General features: G+C 37.4%; 1 long non-coding RNA gene across 2 annotated transcripts; it reads right to left on the bottom strand.

Annotated features, from left to right (window-relative positions):
* Nucleotides 1–439: 439 nt before the first annotated feature.
* LOC125698456 (uncharacterized) lies at nt 440–21104 on the bottom strand. Of its 2 annotated transcripts, none has more exons than XR_007379193.1 (6): nt 21047–21104; nt 14482–14523; nt 13527–13645; nt 5118–5169; nt 3740–3815; nt 440–2486 (listed from the first exon to the last, which is right to left on the bottom strand). It is a non-coding gene; the product is annotated as an uncharacterized LOC125698456 (long non-coding RNA). The 2 variants fall into 2 exon arrangements; XR_007379195.1 differs by having other exon boundaries at nt 3740–3770.
* Nucleotides 21105–22381: the final 1277 nt, after the last annotated feature.

Raw genomic sequence — 22381 nt, 5'->3', positions numbered from 1 at the left:
GGCTAAGTTATTACATATAGAAAAATGGGCAGTTATTTGTAGGACACCTGAATTCAGATTGCCACGGAAAAGAAGATAGTCTTAAAACAGCCCCTCTCTGTCATTTTTTCCCAGCTGTGTACTCAAAAGGGCTCTCTTATACCTAAACAGCTGTTCTTTCAATAGCAAAGCTGAATAAACAAAAGCCCAGAGGTCATTAATGAGACTCTTCCAGTCCGCTCCATGGCACCACAGCTGCCAGTGGTGAAGAGTGCTTTGTGCGCAGCCACTTCAACTGATGTGGTCCATCCAGAAATCTCCAGATCCTCCTGAGGACATGGATAGATTCAGCCCTGGAGCAGGGTACTTTCAGCGCTCTGAACTGAGATGGACATCACCTGCCTTACTGTTTTCAGCGAAGCAGAAGCAGAAGCAAGCTCCTGCTGATCAAACAGGAAGAACCCTGAGGAAAAGGCATTTTCTAGCTGATCGGCTAAGAAGCATGAAGCAGAAATGTGGGCTTTGTCAGACTCTACGTAAAGCATATTCTTCTGCTTGATGAAAGAAACTCAGTGCATGGAAAATTATTATTTAATGAACTCCCATTGTCATTCTCATTTGAAGTTGCTAATGAGGCTGAAGTCAATATTCTTCATCTACTCAGTAAAGAAAATTCTTCTTCTTGACAGTCCAAAATTGCCACTGGGTAGACACAGATTTGTGAGAAGAACTAAATGGTGTTTACTGTGGTAACTGATTATCTCCTGAAGAATCATGTGTTTTTCTCCAACAGTGGAGGATATAATTTAATTAGACTGTTATTTTAAATGTTCTGATTTTTCTTTAATGCATTAACTTATGGCCTGTGGCTGATAGAAAAGAAATTAACACTGACTCCTTTGACTGTGGAATGAATTGCAGCTTGCAAGAGGAGAAAATTAATTATAAATGCCTGCTATTTAAGTTTTCCAGATTCAGATGATAAATGAAGCAATTATTACATGTCAAGTATATAAACAGTAATTCGTCAACATTTCAGCTTATTAATTCTAACATTTGCCATTCCATGTAACATATTTATCACATTTTATTGCTTGTTGATGAAAAATCTAGCATAGTTCTCTCAATTATCTTTACACAGCTGCATAATGAAGCAACAAAGTAGGGATGTATATCACAGCTCTGAATATCACAAAAAGGTTCTTATTTGTCTTAACTTCAGTCCTGAATGAAGAACTGAGGCCTCAATCAGACCCACTTGCAGGTGTTTGTCCTCATTTAAACAACCCAAACTCATTTCCAAGTTGTGCTGCTCTGGTTCTTGTTGCGTTTCAGACCTCATTTCTGCCTACAGCTATGTGCCCAAGTCCTGCTGACTCACCTTGCCTGGAAGCTCCTTCCTTCTCTTTTTCTAACCACATTTCTATGCCTTTTCTCATACTCTCTCTGTACCTGGAATGACCTAACAGCTGAGTGCTGGAGACTTGTAAACTTTTTCACATTTCTTTCTGAAATCCTGGTGTTCTACTGTGCTCCTCACAGTTTCATCATCAGTGTGAGCAGTTTATCTTATTGTGCCCTCTGATTCTCGTACATAATTGTCTGGGACACTCCAAACTTCACCTGAATGCTGAAGAGACTCAAGACAGGTCATTACTGAGACATAAAGCTTTGTCATAAATTACATATTTATGGAGCAGTTGTAAAATCTTCCTCTTTTGCACTACAGCTTCAGTTCAGAGACTCTTCCAGTACTGAGTATCAAAATATGGGAGCACAGCCATGTGGTTGGACAGATCACAGGTTGGACAATGTGAGTTTCACAACAGCTTTGTGCTGCCATGTGACATGTGATTAATCCCTTTATATCCTTGATTGAAATCCTGGACCAAATTACGTCAGTGGAAAAGGACCATGACTTTAAACTTGAGATTTTTTATTTCTTAACAAGGTTAGCCAGACCAGGCTGTTGATAAATCAAGTGTGAGAAAAAGCAAACACATGACTATCTCAAGATCCACATCGTGTTTTTGGGTAAAGGGAGTGCATTAACTAAAGGTTAAAAGGCTGCATAAAGTTCAGTGGACATTCAGGGATTATAGCATGTTGGCTACTGAAGCCAACTGTACAGGCTAGTTTTCTGGCAAGTGTGACTGGAAGAATTTGGATCTCATGACTTACAGCTAAAAATTAAAACTAAGAATCACAAAATAAATAAATAAATAAATAAATAAATCCATTTTTCTGTGCTGAAAAGAATGAAAGATTATTTAACTGACCACACGTTTATTTCTTCATCATAAATGTTGCAGAAGGAAGCTCTCACTCAGCTGTTTTGTCTCCTTTTCAACTTGTGACCCAAGAAGCTTTTGCCCACAGATCTTAAACTTGTAATTTTATGTTTACTGAAGAAGTTGTTTTTTTTTCATTCTTCCATTTGTCAAGGTCAATCTGGACATTAATTCTGTCTTTTGAGCTGCTGATAGTTCCTTTCATTTCGATGCTGCCTGTGAATTTAAAATGCGTGCTGTCATTATCTAATTAATTGTTACGAACTCTCTGCAATTCCAAGATAATCTGGCTTAATTCATCTGCCAGTGTGAAGTAAAAAAAGATAATTACAATTTTGGGAAAAACTAATGATTAAAGATTATATATAACCTTTTGAATTTACTTTGATGGGGTTTCTAAAAAGCTGAAAACAACAGGATAAAAACATTCTCAGAAAAGAGAAAATTTCTATTTTCCAGATGACAAAACCAGAATAATTTGAATGAAGAAAACTTTACATTTCATTTATAGCAGTTACTTTGGATTTTAAATACTACTAATGCTAATAATATTACAGAATCTGTAGCAAAAATAACAAAGGTAATAAGCATATACGACTTCTAGAATTTAAATACCCAGAGGAAGGAAGGTTAAGTAATACAATACACAAATCAGTTATTTCAGAGATGTTTGCTAGCATTTGGGTATCCTCTCAGATGGAGAAATTAGTTAGTATATATTAATTTTAAGGCTTACTTGGAAATGTATGGCTATGCTTATAAACTGTAAATTTGCTAGCCCTAAAGCTGCAACCACCTTGAAACCACTTAGCCCCAAACACATGGCACATGCATTATGCAAAATAGAAATCTTCATAGAAACATACCTTACTGATGAGCACGTACCATAACACTAGACAGTGGAAGTCTTGCTCTACTTGGTTTATCTCCCTGAATGCTCTGGCTCTTTCAGAATGTAACACGTTATAAGCAATGGCACAAAAATTAACAAGTATTGCTCTGATGAATTCAGGAGCTGATCTACTTATGTTATTTGTATTTAATAGCCCTATATTTAATATGAAACAACCTGTTTAAAAGAGCTGGCACAATGTTGTCAGCATAGGATAAGTTGGCACTAGAGTCCAATCATGTTGCGTAAATGCAATGTTTGCATTAGTTATCCCAACATTTTAAGATTAGCATTTCATTTTAATTCTCAGTTTACTTTGGTTTTTTTAAACAAAACAATTGATTTATCACATACGAGATATTAGCAGCCTCATACATAAGCACAAACTGAACAAATGACAAGTTGATATTGTTGAAAAAGCTGTGCAGGACTGCAATAAGGCCATAGTAGAGTGCTATAGCTATATCTGACAGCACTCATTCCAAAATAAGTTATGAGATAATGAATCCAAATTATTAGTTGGCAATCACATTTCTTCTGTGTTTTCCAGCACTGTGTTAGGGCCTGAAAAAATCACCTTTTTAATGACGGTCTCCTCCCTCCTCTTGCTGTTGTTCAAAGAACAGGTTGTAGATGTTCATGTAGGTGATGTTCTGTGAGAGAGAATCAAGTTGTGACATTTTTCATAATAGAATAGATTTTTCTCACATTAACCTGCAGTAGATATTGGGCTGTGCTATCTGTCACTATGTGACAAATAAGTAATAATAATACGTGCGTGTATATGAATTGTCATCATAAGATAACCAAGTGGCCAGGGATAATAAAAAATTGTGTGCTATTTGTTTCTCACACTCTTCCACATCTCTAAGAACACCACATAGATATTTACTGAGATTATCATCTTGTTCTGAAGCATCTGACTTCATTTCAGTTTCTTATTCTTCTCTGTAATAGTACTCATGTTCACTTTCTAACATTTTAATGAGAATTGAGACAGATGTGTTTCCTTCCACTGAAGAAAACCTGAAGCCTTATTGTGGAGATATATATGACTCTACTAAATTTAACTTGCCTTGTCAATATCTGAGATGATTTGTTCTCTGTTGCTTTCTTATGAGTCACACTATAAGAACAGAGGATCACATACTAAGGCAGTGCTTTCGATTGGTACCATCAATGGGTACCACAGGATAAAATAATGAACATGCCTTTATAAAAAGAGAGATGAGATTTTTACTGGAAAATGCAAACTGTGAGCTCTAACTGGGCTAGAAGTTAACTTTTATTTGGACAGCTGGAGTTGAAAACATTGGATTAATAAAGATATCCCGGGGATGACCCACTCCTGAATTTCCCCACTTTTAAGTGCAGAATATTGGAGTTGGCTTCCACTGCTTAATGTGCCAGCAAACCAAAGCTGAGGTCTATCAGGGCAGATACCACTGCCCCACACAGCATTTTGTCATGTGGCAAAATGAGTAGCCAAATCCCAGAGCAGGACTCACCCTTGACTTTTGTCACAGAAAGATTCCTCTTGGGCAAAGGAGAGCAGTGGGGATGCTGCCAACACAGCAGTAGTGCAGAGCCAACATACAGCAGCCTCAGCACTCCAAAGCACCTAGAAGAGCTCTGCAAACCTAGTAATACTCTGCAACTAATTACAGTAGACACAGCACTACAGTAATGCAACCCTACTGCTTTCTGAAGCCTAGCAAGGACTCTGCATGAACCTACTGTGTTTGGTTGGTGTATCTGAATATGTCAGTCTCTAAAGAGATCTTTTCAAACTACACTCTGCTGGAGGCTACAGGCATCTCCCAGGAGATGCAATAGAAATATTTTAATAATGACTGCATTATATTAAAGGAATCCTCACAGTAAGTAAAACAGAATTATTTTGCAATGGCTATACAGACTTTTACAAAGATAATTATATTGTACAAAACTGATACCTTTAGCTGCAGTAAAGGGTCTCAGTATACTCTCCACGCAGTCTCAGTAGAACTGTTAATATGAAAAGATAATCAAAAATTTAATAACAAAATCTAAGGCTGGTACTTAGCCAAACTGCTCTGATTTGGAGCTGGACAAAAGAAAGAAAGAAAATAATTCAAGATCTGAAGGGTACTGAAGGGAGACCACTTCAGAGAGTATGAGCATAAATCGACTCTATAACTAAATTAGGATGTACATGTTGTGCTGCTTCAACTCCCTCAAAATGCAAAGCCTGCCTTTTTTTGTAAGCCTTCCAGCAAAAACAGTCCCAAAATAAAAATACATAAATCCACTCCAGTCTGGACTGCCTGCAGGGAAGTGAGGGACATAAAACATCCCAACAAGATATATTTATGGCATCTGGAGCAGGCTCAGTACAATGAGCTTCAGACCAAAGGCTGAATCACCATTTGCTCAGCCGCCCCCAGTGACAGCCAGCAGAGATGGAACATAGCAAAACTTTTACCTAGTATTTGAACATCAGAAATGACCTACATCTCTTTAGCAAAATTATATTTTAATATATTGCAGTATGAACCAAAAAAATAATGACTACTAAAACTCAGTTGGGTCCTTAATTTTGGCCAGGAGCTCTTGCATTAAGTTACAAGGGTAGGTCTCTTGTATACCTTTTGCTCACCATTATTATCATTGAAGTAAAACAGATAGTGCTACAGTTTCAGAAGTTACTATATCATGGGCATTTAACCACCAGAACATAGCAACATTATTTATTGTTGTGTTTGGTTGAAAATACTTTGTTGTTTTATTTTGGGGACAGGTAAGGGAAACACTCTGCTGCACTTTAAAAAAGTTTGACGCTTTTTTATGAACCTTAAAGTTGTCAACCTTAGTTGTCAACCTTAAAGTTGTCAACCTAAGTTATCAACCTTAAAAAACATAATCAGAATCTGTTTTCAGTGTTGACAAAATTAAAGACATTGCGTAAAACAAACATTTCATGCAAATATAATTTGAGTGATTCTGACTTACAGATTTGCTCATAGATCATCAAGAGTTCATGGATCTTAATATGCTCTCTAGATTAAAAACAAACAAATCCTTCAAGTTAGTCTAATGTTAAATATAGAAGAAATCTTAAATTCTAAATATGTTAAAGCCTTGACAGTACTTGGTATAGAAGTCACATATCTTTTCCTTTAAATGAAGATAAAAAGTGCTCTCTCTTTTGTTATTGTTCCTCCTAAATTCTTTACAATATCTGGATTGAAAAAATATCAACAAAATGTTTTTTCTGTCACAATTAAGCTGTCCATCAACATTTTACTTAGAGAGAATATCTGCAGAGAGGGAGAGTCAAAAAACACTTGGTGCTTTTTTTAAGATACTAAAGATGAGGATGTGAAAAAATGTTATCAGACTTTCATAATAGCGCATTTATATTCATTCATTTTTCTTGGAAACGTGAATGCGTGAGTGCAGTGCTGTCTCCACTGAAGTTAATAGAGCAGGAATTTGCTTTCTGACATGAATCTGGATGCATGTACAGTGGTATATCATATCCCTAAGAAATGTTTATTTCTGAAAGATGTAAAGAATGTTCTAAAGGTGCCTGGTTTTGCAATACGCTTAGGGAAAGCAACCTGCTTTTCCTTTGCCTTCCAGGCAAAACCTCCCCGTGTGAGCAGACAGCCAGTAGGCTGTGCCAAAGATGGCCAGAACCTGTGTCTGAACCTGGTGAGCTGTATCTTTCTGCCTGCATGCCCTGAAAGTCTGCATGGAAAGGATCTCTTTACCTTTTGGAGAAGGGCAACTGCTCAGTTGTGTCATCTCTGAGCATCCCTGCTTTTTCTTTTTTTTTCGCTTCAACTGGCTGAAGCATGTAGCTGGGCCCTGCCCAGGAGATGCCTCCCTGCAACAGGCAGCAGTGGGCCCCATCACACACAGGCCCTACTGCTCTCCCTTATGCAGTGAACATAACACATAGTGATGTTTTCCAGAGATGTGCAATTTGTACAGAGTTGGACAGCTGTATAGTAAAGTCAAGACATGCAGCTGGAAAAGCAGTGGATAAGCCCAGAAGACTTTCCACTCTACCTCTGCAAGATTAGAGGGCAGCAGATTGAAATCAGGACTGCCTTTCTCTTCTGCTAAGGTCAGTCCATGGAGGAGAGTGAACTGTATGTGCATAAGGGTCTATTTTCAGGGGTGCATATGCCAGGCACAAAACAGAGTGCAAATACATATAACACAAATCAGGTAAAGACTGTTCTAGCTTCTATGTAGGAACTTATTCCAGTAGTTGAAGATGAAACACCCCTTTTCTGAATACAGGATCAAGCTGGATGGGGCTCTGAGCACACTGATATAGCTGTAGGTGTCCCTATTTAATGCAGGTTGAACTAGGTGACCCTTAAAAGATCCTTTCAACTCAAATGATTATAAGATTGTATGAAGAGAGACTTTTGTGCTTATAGTGTATGATCTCTACCACCGTGATGAGATTTGGCAAAAAGGGGGAAGATTTTTCTCTGTGTCTGACATTATCTTTCATGTTTCTTCTGGTCCTAGCATTGCAAATCATTATGTCATCTAGACAGCAGCAGCTTAGCTGGCTAACAATTAGAAAAAAATAGCTGTGAATACATGCAGCCTTTTTTTATTAGAAATTTTCACTGCAAATTATAATGAAAACAGTTTCTCGCATGCATTTCTCTTTGTGTTTTCCATCCTGTCTTATGTAGACAGAGTTCACAGTGGACAGCTTCAGATAATCAAACACTAGTAAAGAATTCAGCTTCATGAAGTATTTTGTCACAACACACATAACTGTGCATCTGTGCATGGGGAAATGCAGCTATTTCTGTCTTTGGTGCTAGCAAATATTCCAGTGGTGAGATACTGAAATCAGAGGCAGTTACTAAAGGCAGACATCACTGCTCAGCCAGGGCTGTGCATGCTGCTTTCACACGAACTAAATCTCACACCATTTTCTCCTCCGTGTTCTTCCCTTCCCGCACTAGATGGCACTGCGATGTATGGTATCAGAGACAAGCAGCTATTGATGTAATGTAAAAACAACACAAATGTCTGAAGAAAACTGAAATGACAGTGGCAGAAATGCTTGCAAATGTTCTGGGGTTCTCAGTGATACCTTGCAAAAAGCATGTCTCATTTCCAGTCCGTGATTTTTCTGTCCTCTCCCCTATTGTAATGTTGAGATGACTGCATTAGAGGGCTGCTTTCTGAAAATAATGTGGAATTTTATTTCTGTAGCTGTCAGCTTGCTCACCATTGAGAATGTGAACATATTTGCATGTATTCTGCAGAACATGTTAATCAAACTAGTTGGAAGAAGTAACAACTGTATCTCAGATTTCATTTCCACCACTAGATCTAGCGCTATATTGGATTTAGATCAGGAAGATGTGCTTTGAAATCTCTATATATCAAAAATATTATTTGAGTTTCAGCAATTATGACCCTAGTAAATCTTGCACGATTCAGTGAGATGCTTTTTTCATTTGAAATTACTATTCTCTGCAGCTTCCTTAAAAATATATATGGCACAGCAGGTGATGTTAGTTGGGATACAGTCTTCTTCAGTGTTACTGCAATGACAGCTTTGGGTCAGTAGCTGACATTAAAATGGAAGAAAAATGTTTTCCAGCACAATTCATTTAAGAGCCAAGGCCATGACAAAGTTGTTTAACAGTACAGTGATTACAAAAGAGAATTGACTTTTAGGGACTTTTTAAAGGAAGCTGGAAGCAGTATAGAGGCAGAATGTCAAATCGGATAGTGACATGACTTTTTTAACTGGAAAATAAACTTCTCTGAAGATGTCAGCTCAATAATTCCTTTACACTAACTAAATGCAATGATATCAACATCTCCAGAATCTGTAAGGCTGGTTTCTTCTACGTTGCTATGATACTGTATTATTATTTGATGCTATCTGATTTCTAACCAAGTAATGTAAGAATAATGGTCAAGTGTAAAAATGAATTATTCAAATCAAGAAAAGACTCCCATTCTAAACAACATTGTTTATCACACCGTTTCCCTCAGATAAGTGACCCTGCGAAACTGATATCCTTAAGCTTCATGTTTACTGTCTTTCAATTGCTCCAGAATCAGATATGGTTATTTTCAAGCTGTTCACTCATTCTAACTGTTATTTCTGCAAACTCATCTACAGCCCAGACTGATTTGTTGACTCTATTAAGCTAGGGAACACAAGATGTTAAAGGTCATCATCACAATGAGGTCAGGTCAAGCTGTTGAGGTTAAATACGTTCACAGGAAGGAGCTAGCTAAATCATTCTCATAGGAGTGATGGAAGCATAATAGCCTCTATTTCTTCATCAGATGTAAAAATAGAGAGGCAGCTGATATATTTTCACTAACATTTGTACTACCCAGCTGAATCTGTCCTGTTTGGTGCATTTCAAACCAGATGACTTTCCATCACTGGAGGCCAGGATGCCTATGAAATTCAGCATAAGAGCCCATGGACACTGAGCATTCCTGGCCTGAGTAAAGTCAGGGCACAGTGTGAGGCAGCCCGATGAGCTGCCATCTCTTTCTCTTCCACAGAGCCAGGACCACAGCAGCCCCAGCTTATCCCACAGATCCTTAGGATGTATTCAGCTGTTTCATGAAGGTTACCTACATCTCAAGAAAACCAGTGGAACTGCTTCAGGGCTGGGATACACATCAGCAAAATAACATTTGCTACTTCTCCAAAATGAAGCTGCCTACAGAATTGCAGATCACAGGAGATTTTGAGCAGCTTCACTTGATTGGATGATATAAAATTAAATCAAATTTTGAAATGTAACTTGTCATATATTAGACAAGTTACATTATGCTTGTCTGCGGTGAAGACATCTTTTACCATTACCACAAGAAAGCATGAATTAATATGCCAGCAAATCGACAAGGTCAGAAGGGGGCATATTTTAAATTACTTGACCCAGAAAAAGTGAGCTCAAGTTCATGCTGCCTAAGACAAAAGCACAGAAGTATCTGAAGGGTAGGAGGAATAAATCTTATAATTCTGTTCTGTATTTAAGTAGTCTTTCTTATTCCATGCTTCATCCCCTTATATTCTCACTCTCGTAATTACCTATTTATCCATTTATCACCTCAAGAATTAGCACTGTTTGATGGGCACGTGGCACTTTGCGAGATACACTGGCATAATTCTCTCAAGGGCTACACCACTGCACACTGCATTTCTTATGATGGCACAGCACAACAGGGAGCTTTAGCAAACAAACAACAACCACTATTCCATTGTATTCTGCACATGTATATTTCTTAGAGCTTATTACAAAATAACCATTCACTTGTGCATATGTTCATAATACTCTTTTCTATTAGTTCAGAAGTTTGCAATGCAGAAGTTTAGGTGCATTATTGCATTCATATATTAATGTATTACAGATCATGCATTATTATACACTTAATTCACCTATAGGCATGCTTTACATACCACGAAAGCAAAACAGAGAGGCAGAATTACATCCCTCTACCTGGTGTTCACACTTTTCTTGATGCGACCCAGGATACAGTTGGCCTTCCGGGCTGCAAGCAATGCAAGCTCATGTTGAGTCTTTTATCAACCAACACTCCCAAATCATTCTTGATGACTGTGCCTGATCTATTCTATCATATGAAGTACGCCAATAGGTGAATTTAAGAAGAAAAAAAACCTAACAGCTTTTGCAATGTAAGTTACTTTTCCCACAGAATAGTACAGATTGCTTACTTCAGTATCTAAGTAATATTTCCACTACTGTGTGGCAAGATAATGAGGATTGGTGCATCAAGTTTGATTTCTGTTACACAGAAAACAAGAGGAGCTCTATCAGTGTAAAGCGTCATTCAGAAACCGTGCAGGTATTCATTTCTGTGTGAACAAGGGATTTAATATGCCTCTGCAGAACCTGTGTATTTATTAAAACACCTGAGGCATATAAAATGCCTCAGATTCATAGCATCGAAAGCATATAGCTAAGAAGTTCCTGAAATGGATGCATGCCATAGAGAATCTGATCATTCCCAAGAATTTGAGGAAACTGTTTAGGAGTATGGTTACCTGGTAGACAATCTTTACAATACTCTCTATTTTCTTCACATTTCTGTAAATACCACATACCACAAACAGTGCAAATGTCTACAGATTTCAAGCAGACTTCAGATGATTGTTACTGTTTGGTGTAGCTGCACCTGCAGCATATTTGATGTGATTTGTTTTGCATCAAAATGAATTGGGGTAAAACTATTTGTACTTGTCACACACTGTACTAACAAATGGTTTAGCCAGTGTATAAAGTAACTCTAATTTTAAAGCTATAACTAGCTGTAGTGAAATTTGAATTTATCTTTCAAAATATGTCCAAATATACTATGTTAAAATTATCTGCCCTTCCTTATGACAATCATGACAAGCAACCAGAATCTTTTGATGAACAAATTGGAACTGAACTTTTTTAGCAGCCCTACTGCAAAGTTCATATGAGCAGCCATGCCACGTATGCTGCCGGTACTCTGTTCACTGAATTCAAAAGACATGAAAAACAATTAATAAACTTCAATTTAATTTGCTCCGCTAATCTCTCCATTAATTTCCAGTCTTAAGAGGCAGTAGTCAAGCTTTAATAGACAGACATCAGGTCCTGTTATGTAGAATGGGGCAACACTTGCATTATTTTTAACTTTAGTTTGTATGAAGATATGACATGCCTTCAGAATTACTTAATGAAAATCTCCACTTCTTCAATTACAATGTAGATGTAACTGCAGCCATATAAGGAAATATAGATTTTAGCTGGGATAGCGCTAATGCTGTACCAGTACTAAACTAAGAATGACAAACAGGAAGAAAACATACTTCAACACCCACAGACTGTAAAGCGTGAGAGTTGTGTTCATACAAGCACAAATAATGCGCACAAACCATTTGCAGTTCTGTGACAATAATGCAAGACTTAACTAGCACATCAGAAATAAGCTAAATGGCACTTTCAGCATCCTGACCTACTCTCTCTCTGATGAGACCCAGACAGTGATGTTTGCAGTAAGCTATTAATTTAGTCAAGTTAAGGAATCTGTGGCAGGAATACACCTTCCTGTTCATTAACTTCTAAAATAATTAAATTATTTAGAGTAACTCCAAAACTGTTTCTACCTTCTTGACTGATAGTAAACAACAGTACTTCCTTCTTAACCATTTCTTCCAAGCTGAATTTGTATTGTTAGGTTGAAACAGAGCTTGGCCTGCCCTGGCTTCTAGTCTTGATTTCTAGATTCATCACAGAAAAATTGATACAGAACATTGTCTATTTATGCATGCATTTTCATATATTTTTTTCTTTTTTATTATTATTATTAAGCTGCTAGGGAGTGGGTGATGGCTGTGCACCAGCCATATGCACCAAGCATAACCCTTGTGAACTACTTCTCATTTGCAAGCTCTGCTTGCCAACCATCAATTCTGCACACCACTGGCTTTTCACAAAATATTAATATTTGTGGTTCCATTCATATATGTACTATCATTCAGTACTAAATGCTATTAGCTACCATGCTGTCTGCCCCAAGTTACTGCTAGTTTGAGAGATGGAGCAGGACATTGATTGGTTCACATATGTTTTGCAGGCTAAAGGCTTGAAAAATTGTGAGAAGAGAGTAATTGTTCACAACTCTCACACACACCCATCTTATTTTCTCTTCCAATCATTCTTGGGTCATTTTTATGACAAAGAATTGCTTTAGCACTTTTTGTATTACAAATTCTCTGATCTTGAATTTCGCTGTGGATATCTCATGTTTCTGCTTGTCTGCAATATTTCTACTTTTCTACTTTCCTTCCAAAGGTCTCCCCATTCTTTCCTGCTTGTTTTGATTTTTTTCTTTTGAATGCCAGAAGAAAAGAACTTCTTCATTCACTCTGAGAAAGACAAATGCAGGCAGCATTACTCTGAGTATTAACTAAGTGAAAAAGAAGCTAAAAAATAAAAAGGAAGCCTGAAAAGAGAGTGTGAAGCAGAGAAGGGGAGATAAAAAGAATTTACAGCAGGCAATTGGTAATGTATTTGTATATATTTGTATATAAAGGAAATTTGAACAGAAGACCTATGGCATTATTTTGGCTCTAGCTTAAAATACTCCTACAGGTACTGTGACTACTTCAGCTAATATCATTTTCCTCATCACCGCTATTATAAGATCTAAGCAGCTGAGGTCAAACATCATTTGTTGTCCCATCTCCCAGCATGGCACTAGCAGATTGAAGGAAAGTGCAACAGAGAACTTACCACCCTTATCCCAATCTTCCTTTCATTTCTCTGAGGCGAATACCTTTTCCTCTGATGCTATTTCATGCTCTTTCTTACCCAGTTCCCTTGCTCCTTTAAATCTCCGTTTTCCAAGGCTCTTCCAGTTTAGTACTGATGTATCTTGGAACCCGGATTTACTTCCAGATCTTTCCAGATTCATTTGTTTATCTTAGGACCTGAACAACAAAATAAATCCCTTTAGCCAGAGAAAGAAATCCTTGTCAGTTTCTCTCCCATGTACAAATACCATTGCTCATCCTACTGGGCAACGTCCATACTGTAAAGATAGACACAGCTCAGGTGCAGCTGCCTTATCAGTCTATAAGCTCAGGTCTGGTGCATCTGTTTCACCTGATGTTCTGCCCTTTTGGAGTGCTTCTAGGACCATGAGGTAGCTGGCCTCGCTGGACTCACACTCCCATTTATGCTAAAGTCATCAGCTTCTGGTAATTCAGAACAATTTTGAATTATTGACTCCTTCACTTCTTTCAGAAAATGCCAGAGGATTCTGAAGGCAGCAGTTTCTCGTAGCTGTATGAGGACCCCTATTGAGTATAGGGTAGAAAAAGAAGGTATTGTCTCTTCCAGGAGCAAATATTTCTGCCTGAGGAACCTGACCGTATGAGCAGGGGTCAGAACAGAGGTGTCACAAGCCGCAATGCTAGTATAAAACAGGATTACTGGACTGTCAGAGTATGATCTTAGGTTAAACCTTACCCTGACCTTGTCAAGGTCTCAGACATGACATTATCTTCATCCTCACAGGAGAACCCATATGTCTAATGGTTTTATCTGTTTTGTTGTGTTGGTTTTTTTTTTTTTATGAGTAACTGCAACATTTTTAAACCTGAAACGATGCACAGTATCTAAGCAGCTGGGCACATCTGAAGCTGTCCCTAATGTCTTGCTAAATACATACTAGTACAAATTAGCAGTGCTTGCTTCTCAGGAACAATCTTGTAGAAAAATTCAACTCTGATATTGCTCTGCTGTCAGAGAAGGGAGCACATACCAGAGAACTCATTGCTTGATCCATGCTGTTAAACATTCACTCCTGAAAAGAGACATAAATAATGTAAAAATTGACCCTCCTCTGGGAACGTTTCTTGACTCATTGAAGTATCTATCATGCCTGCCTTCTCTTCCTTCCTTTCCCTGTAAGAATTCTGAATTAGATGTCCACTGTAATATTTCTGCGAGTTCCTTGTGAAATCAGTTGCTGTACTGGGAGGATATTTTCTAAGTCTCATATGCAAATTATGGCCAGAGACCTTATGCAGTATCACATACAATAATGAAAGTAAATTGATAAATTCATTAAGTTAACCCTACCAAAACTTAAAATGTAAATACATCCACTGGACCAAGAAGCCTACGGTATTAGTGGTCAGCACATATAGATAGTTTAATACTAAAGAGGAAGCAAAAAACAAACCCTAATTTGAAAGGAGTATTTGATAAAGGAAATCAGTGTTGGGTTTTAAAGACAGGTACCATATACACATTTTACTTAAAGCGTTTCCTCAAAAACAACACATAAGAGATGGGAGCTGCATAAAACTCCCATCAGCTCAGTCAGTAACATTATGATTTCTGTAACACATATTCAAATAAGTTCTGTAGTGGGCTTCCAATTGTGATGATTCTTTTCTTGCAAGAATTCATCATAGAAAAGCAGTTGGACTTCTTGAAGTAGTAATTCTGAAGGCAGAAAGAGAGAGAGAAAAAAAAAACCACTGCTAAATAAGAAAATAACAGTTAGAAGGTAACGATGTAGAAGGTAACAATGGAAAGGAATGTCTATATGAAGGCAGGAAAGAAGGCAGTGGAAACAATCACAATACCTAGAGGTTACTTTTATTAGATCACAAACAGACATGTATTTGTTTCAATTCTGTGAGACAATTGCAAGAGTTAAAATGCAAAATGCATGACAGATCATATCCAGCTGTGGCGAGAACTTTCAGGCCCAGGGGGAAATTGTCCCTCAGATATATTCAGTTGTCTTTATCAGATGGTGACATACGCAGTTACCATCCACTTAATCATTTAAGTAGCCTTTGCAATAAGCAATTTATAGCACACCATAGAATCTCCCTTATAGGAGTGTTTTGATTTGAGCTTTCAGAATCTCTCACACTTGTTCTGCAAAAGTGACTCTCCTATTTAGAAAAATTCTTTAAATAGAGATTGTAATAGCGATAAATAAATGTGTTCTGTTTTTTAATTTTTTTTTTTTTAAAGTCACATAGGGGCTATTTAGCACAATATCATAATACACAAAATTGGGCATCTCTAGATATTCTTCATTACACATGTAGACCAGAAAAATGGTCTAAAATAGGTCAGATACTGGCACCTTTTATCAACATTAACAAAGAGAATAGAGATTAAACATTCAAAACGTCTGTAAACAGATAGAGACATCTCCCACTCCTGATTCTCTATTGACCCTGTCTTTCGTAAGTGAAATACTGCTGTTTTCTGTATCCTACAATCTCTCTCTGTTATCTAGATAAATAATATGCATTTTTGAGCAAGAGCTGTATTTATCCTTGCCATCCAATAAAATGGGGTACAGTTTTCGAGGCAACACCGTAATATAAACCATACATGTGCTATAAAAAAAATTCAAAAAATGTGCACTATCAATTGCAGGTTGGAACACAAGAGTTACATTAGGTAGTAGGCAGGTTGAATACAAAACCTTGCTTACATAAATCAAAAACGCAAATGTCAGGGTGAGGCAGCCTTTTGGATTTGTAATTCTGTTTCCAAAATGCTGCTTGGAGACATAACTGGCAAATATGCATTCAGTAACTCCCTTCTAACTCATATCTCCAGTTTAGCGCTCTGACAACCTTTTATAATTTCTTCTGGCACTTCTTTCTCTACATGGAGTTGTTATAGTTCTTGTCATTCACTCTTTATCCTTTTTCTTGCGCTTTTCCTCTCGAAGTTGTCCCTGAAAATTTAGATTAACACCTTCCTGCAAAGAAGTCACCCTCAAAGCTTGAGCGGTGGCTTCAGTGGACACACATAACTTTTTCAGTGCTTCAATAGCTAATTCTCCATCATGGCAGCAAACAAGGAAGGTGATAGCTATAATGAAATTAGCTTTAGGAAAACAGTTGATGTCAGGCAAGACAAGAAGGTAGTCTTGCAGTAAAAAAAAAAAAAAAATTCTCCTGCAGCTTTCTGACCTAATACTTTCTAAGGTTTCACTATAAGTTAAAGGAAAAGCTCCAAAAAAAACCTAACAGGTACAAATAAACTGGAAAAGTGCACATTGTGCATTATGTGTATGTAAAACAGAACCTTACTTCATACATAGGGAAGATAGAATGCATTGTGCCCATAGGGTAACTTTAAAGCTCTGATTAGGTAAAAAACATCTTTCACTAAGCCAACCATCCATTGCCTTGCTCCTAGTAAATCCTTCTTTTGGAAAAAAAAAAAAAACACATATAAGATATCATCATACACAGTGAATTTGTGTGGATTCAGTAAGGCTAGTGCTTGAACTGTTGAATTCCATGTGGAATTTAAAACATGTCAGCCCTTTCTGCCCGCAGGGCAGTGGAAAGGAATCTGTCCACGGAAATAAAATAATTTCTGTGCAATGTGGTTTAAATATTCCTCTCTTCTCCCCTACTATAAAAGCTAATGTTAAGCACTACAAGATGAAAATCAGAAACAGTTCAGACATTGCTTTTGGCTTCGCTGACTTACTGTTATCTTCCAAATCCATGCAAATTACTAAAACACAAAAAGTATTCAAGATTCTCTTGACTTATTCATAACAGATAAGAGATACCAGATATACACAAGCTGTCTTCATTTCTGAAGGAACTAGAGATCCTCAGGAAAGAATTTTCCACAGAGATTTTCAGTCTTTATCATTTTTTGTTGAATTTCTAGTGAAGGTCATGTTTGAAAGTAACTGTTAATTTACCTGAAATTTTCAAGTTAACTGTGTTGTCATTCTATTACAATGCTCCAGAAAAATTATATATGAAATCTTCTACCAAAATCTCTATGATCAAGGTCTGATAGGATCTGTGGAGTTTTACTTGTGCAAATCAAGCCTTGCAGAATTACAGGGAAAAAATACCCACCATAAATTAATAGAATAAAAATTTATGTATCTTTGCTTTAATGATTGCTGAAGTCATCCTGGTATTGAACTTAGGTATGCTCATATACAAGGATTTTTCCAGCTACCGTTTATGACCAATTAGAGATCAATGACTATTAGTAATCATCAGTCTGTCTAAGGTTCTCTGAAAGCTCGAATGCTATACAATCTGCAAGTAAACATTTCCAGTAAATTGGAGAAATTGTTATGTTATGACAACCTGTCAGGGAGCTCAGCACCATGCAACCTTTTGCTTACTCCTTCCTCTTCCATTCCCAATCCCATTGTTATAGGGGAGAGAATAAGGGAAAAAATAAATAGAACTGATAAGTTGAGATTTACAAAACAAGCAATGCACAGTTCAATTGCTCACAACCTGCTCACCAATGGTCAGACAGTCCCCAAGCAGTGGCTGCACCACATAAGCCAAGTCCCCTTAGTTTTATAGTTTCTTCACGTGACATCGCATGGTATGGTATATACCCTAGGCCAGTTTAAGTCAGCTGTTCTGGTTCTGTCTCCTCCCAGCTCATTGTGCCCCCTTCACTGGCAGGGCAGTACATGAAGCTGAGAAAGTGAGAGTCCTTGGCTCTGTACAGCACTCCAAAACAACTGAAACACTGGTGATTTGTCAACATTGTTTTTCTCCTAAAGTCAAAAACCATACTGTCACACCAGTCACTGTGGAGAAAATCAACTCCATCCCAGCTGAAACCAGCAGATTTCAAACTCTGATTAAGGATATTTCTTACAATATCACCTAGTCAAAATAGAAGTAAAGGTAGAAGCAAAGTTCAGCAACATACCCTTGCAGCTCTTAACAATGGTGCATTGCACTTAAAACAATTATTTCTGTTATTTCCTGCGCAGGAGGTAATTCTCTACTGCCTTTCCTCTATCCCTTTCTCAATCCAGAAAAAGCTCTTAGACAGGACGCTTGCCTCAGCAAAGAGGCCCGAAAAGAGATATAGCTAAAAACATTATGTATAGTATGGGTACTTCTGACCCATGAGCTCAAAGAATGTATCATAACTCTTCAAATGAAAGCTTTAAACAAGACATAAATTGACAAAAATATTCTAGATACTGAATCTGGGGTGGTGTTAACACATTCCCTAGCTTCTCTAGCTTTAAGCAAGTATGGAACTAATTTTTCCTATGTATGTATGGCATGACTAAGTTAAATGATCAGCCTCAGCTAATCTACACTGCATGCACTGTGATGGGCTTTAGTCACTTAAAGACAAGTGGGACTCAGGAAAGAGCTCTTGGACAGTCATAGTAAAATATCCATTTAACGGTGGTGATGATAAGAAAGGCCAAAAAAATAGCATATTATAATTACAGCAGAACTTGAAAATTAGACGTAATTCTATTGCTGTCTGTAGAGTTCATGCATATTATTATCATTCATGCACTTAGTACATGCAGTTCTGATCATTCAATCTAAAAACCATCTACTAGGGAAAAAAAACAACAAAACATGGTTAGTATTGCTTGGAAAATATATGAACATGGATGAAACCTATAAAATCAGGGTGATAAAGTGGAAGGAAACTATCATTCACTGTTTCTCAAAAAAAACGTGAAAAATATTCTTGAAATGTCAACAACTTGAAAGCTGTGGGTTTTTTTTTCATTTAGTGAGTGTAAGTAATAGAACACATCGGTATAGCAGAGATCAAAACCATAAATGAGTTCCAAAATATCTAGGACAAAACTACAAGGTATTTTAACAGAAATGTGAAATGCTTCACTGAAATATTAAATGCTGATTTAGGATACAATTAAACTACTGATTACTGGAAGATGGGAGGTTATGCTAGGGAAAGAATCACTGTATTTGTCATCTTTCCCCTAATAATCCTTTATCAGCCATTAACAGAGACAAGGTGAAGTATGTGAATCATCTGAGCATATTTTTACATTCTTGCTGTATTTTTTCCAGGATACCTATTTATCAGTAGAACTGCAGGACAAAATACACTTATGTAGAAAAATGCCTGACTTATTTCAACCTTGCTTTCCTCCATAATTCATTCACAATTTGTCTTGATGTCTTCCACTAAACTCTACAGTGATGCCAACAAAACTGTAGAAACCCATGAGCAGAGTGTGATGTGTGCATTTGTTGGTGCCAGAATAATAGTTAAAGTCTGCTTCTGGTATTGCTCAGTGACACTCAAAAGTGAAAAAAATATATCACATTTGTTTTACTGATATGCTTCATGCTGCTGCAAGGAGACTTGCTATAGTAGTATTGCTCAACATCTCTTCACATCATTTTGAAACAGCATGCACTTCTGGAGTCTACTGCCATTTGCAAACATTTGTTTCCAACTACACCCTACCTTCAACCTATGTGGAATAAAGTACTGACTCACATAGTCAAGACCATTCTACATGAAACACCATTTTCTAACTTTCCTGGAAGTACTATTTCATAAGGAATCTATCACCTACGGTGAAATAATCTTTGAACAAGATTTGTATATACTAAAAGGAAAGTTCATAACTTTCCTTCATTGTAATCTCCTTTGTGACAGACATTCATATTCAGTATTCACAGAACCATAGAGTCATTAAAGTTGGAAAGACTACTAAGTTCATCTTGTCTCACCATCAACCCACTACCACCACTAATCCATGTCACTGAATGCAAAATCTACTGTTTTCCTGAAAGCATCCAGAGACAATGACTCAGCCACCTCCCTGGGCAGCCTGTTCCAGCACATTACCACTCTTTCTGAGAAGAAATCTTTCCTAATAGCCAAACAACCTCTCCTGGCACAACTTCATGCCATTATCTCCTGTCCTAAATATTGCTAAGATTTTGTACATCCTGTTTTTTCCTGCATGCCCAAACATTTCATGTTCAACTCCTGGTTGCCCAAAGCACAAAATTATAATTCTATAGTCTACACTCTACTATCAATTTTACATTTATATAATGTACTCTTTAACTCCTCTGGAAACTATTGAGAAGTACATATAGCAGCCTGTATTTCCAATCCTTTGGCTATAAACATCATTTCTTCTCTACATCAGAAATGAAAATCCTTAATTCTGGAGTCAAGACATCATCATCTCTAAGGCATATATTCTTATTATAAAATACTTCGTAGAAAATTCAGAGAACATAGAGAAAGCACCCAAGGAAAATAGGGCTAAAGTTATGAGCTAAAACCTGTGGGAAATAAGTCTGAGGACTTTCACCTGTTTTTGTTTTTTTTTTTTTTTTTTTTTTTTTTTTTTTTATAACTGGCTTGAATTATTGCAGCAAAGACTGGCCAAATGGAAATTATAGTACATTAGGATTCCTGCTTGTAGTAACATATAATCAATGGATATGAAGATGTTGCTGTTACAATCACAAAATAAACAAGAGAGTTAGGTGAAGTAGACTATGATAACAAGAGAGAATAAATGGAAGGCTTACCCTTATGCTGGGCTCACCACAAAACACCAGAAAGAGGGATCTCCAGACAAGATCCTTCCTCACTGGTAGCCAGCTCTTAAATAAGTCTAGGAGGGGTGGAGCCAGGCTCCACCCCTTCCGGCAGCACAGGAGAATTGCCTTCACCTGTGCTCCTCTGGCTGACTCAGGGCTCGCCTCAGGTGATCAATCAGAGGTTCAGGCCGTGACTCAGCAGTTCCCATACAAGTAGATTTTTGACTTTCAATGGATGTATGTGCCTTTTATGTCCTCCTTGATGTGAATTTTAAGTAGTATGTATGACCTGAAAATTGCAACAATTTTTTGCTCCTGCAGGAATCATGTTTGCTTGGCTTTTTTTACTATGTTGATGTATCCAAAAGTGGTCTTACTGCAGGCTAATGAAGTAAAGGTAAACATATGAACTGAGTAATAAGAAAAAATATACATTGTAAAAACTGAAAGAGGAGAACATAATTTGTCAGTCTGTATGCTGTTATGAGAATAGCTGGTGTTGGTATGTTTATTATGGAGATATTTTTTTAAGACTGATAACAAAGTTGGAGAAGTTTAGCAGGCTAGGTCAAAACTATATTTCTATTCATGTATGTTGTGGTTTAACACAACGGAGAGATCACGATAGGTAGTTAAACATCATACAGTTTATTCATTTATTCCCCTCACAGTGGGACGTGGGAGAGAATTAAGAAGTGCAAGAACTAATGGGTTGCAAAAAGGACAGGGTAATAAGAGAGAAAAAAAAAGGGAAAAAAAAAAAGAAAAAAAAAAAAGAATAAATGAAACAAATGATACACTACACAATTGCTCAGCACCAGCTGACCAGCGCCAAGGCAGTGACAACCACCCATCCAGGCCAGTTCCCTTCAGTTTTACAGTTCTGCAAGATGCCATATGGTAGGGGATATCCCTTTGGCCAGCTTAGGTCAGCTGTCCTGGCTGTGTCCTCTTACATCACCTTGTGCACTGCAGCCTCCTCACTGGCAGGGCAGTATGAGAAGCTGAAATGTCCTTGACTTAGTGTAAGCACTTCTCAGCAACAACTAAAACATCAGTGTGTTATCAACACTATTCTCACCCTAAATCCAAAACACAGCACTATATCAGCTACTAGGAAGAAAATTAGCTCTATCCCAGATGAGACAAGGGCAACATATCACAGCAGTAAGTGTTACATTGGCTTGGTATTATCAGTATTTGCTATTATCAAGGCACATTACTCCAGGAATTCGGTAAACAAGTTTAATGGTTTCTTTTATTTTGACCTAGGAGTTAAAAGACTACTTATTCTTTTGTCATATTTTTCATTAAAATTTGACT

Source organism: Lagopus muta, chromosome 1 (assembly GCF_023343835.1).
Source record: "Lagopus muta isolate bLagMut1 chromosome 1, bLagMut1 primary, whole genome shotgun sequence".
Classification (NCBI taxonomy): Eukaryota; Metazoa; Chordata; class Aves; order Galliformes; family Phasianidae; genus Lagopus; species Lagopus muta.
This window is presented reverse-complemented; position numbering and strand designations above follow the sequence as displayed.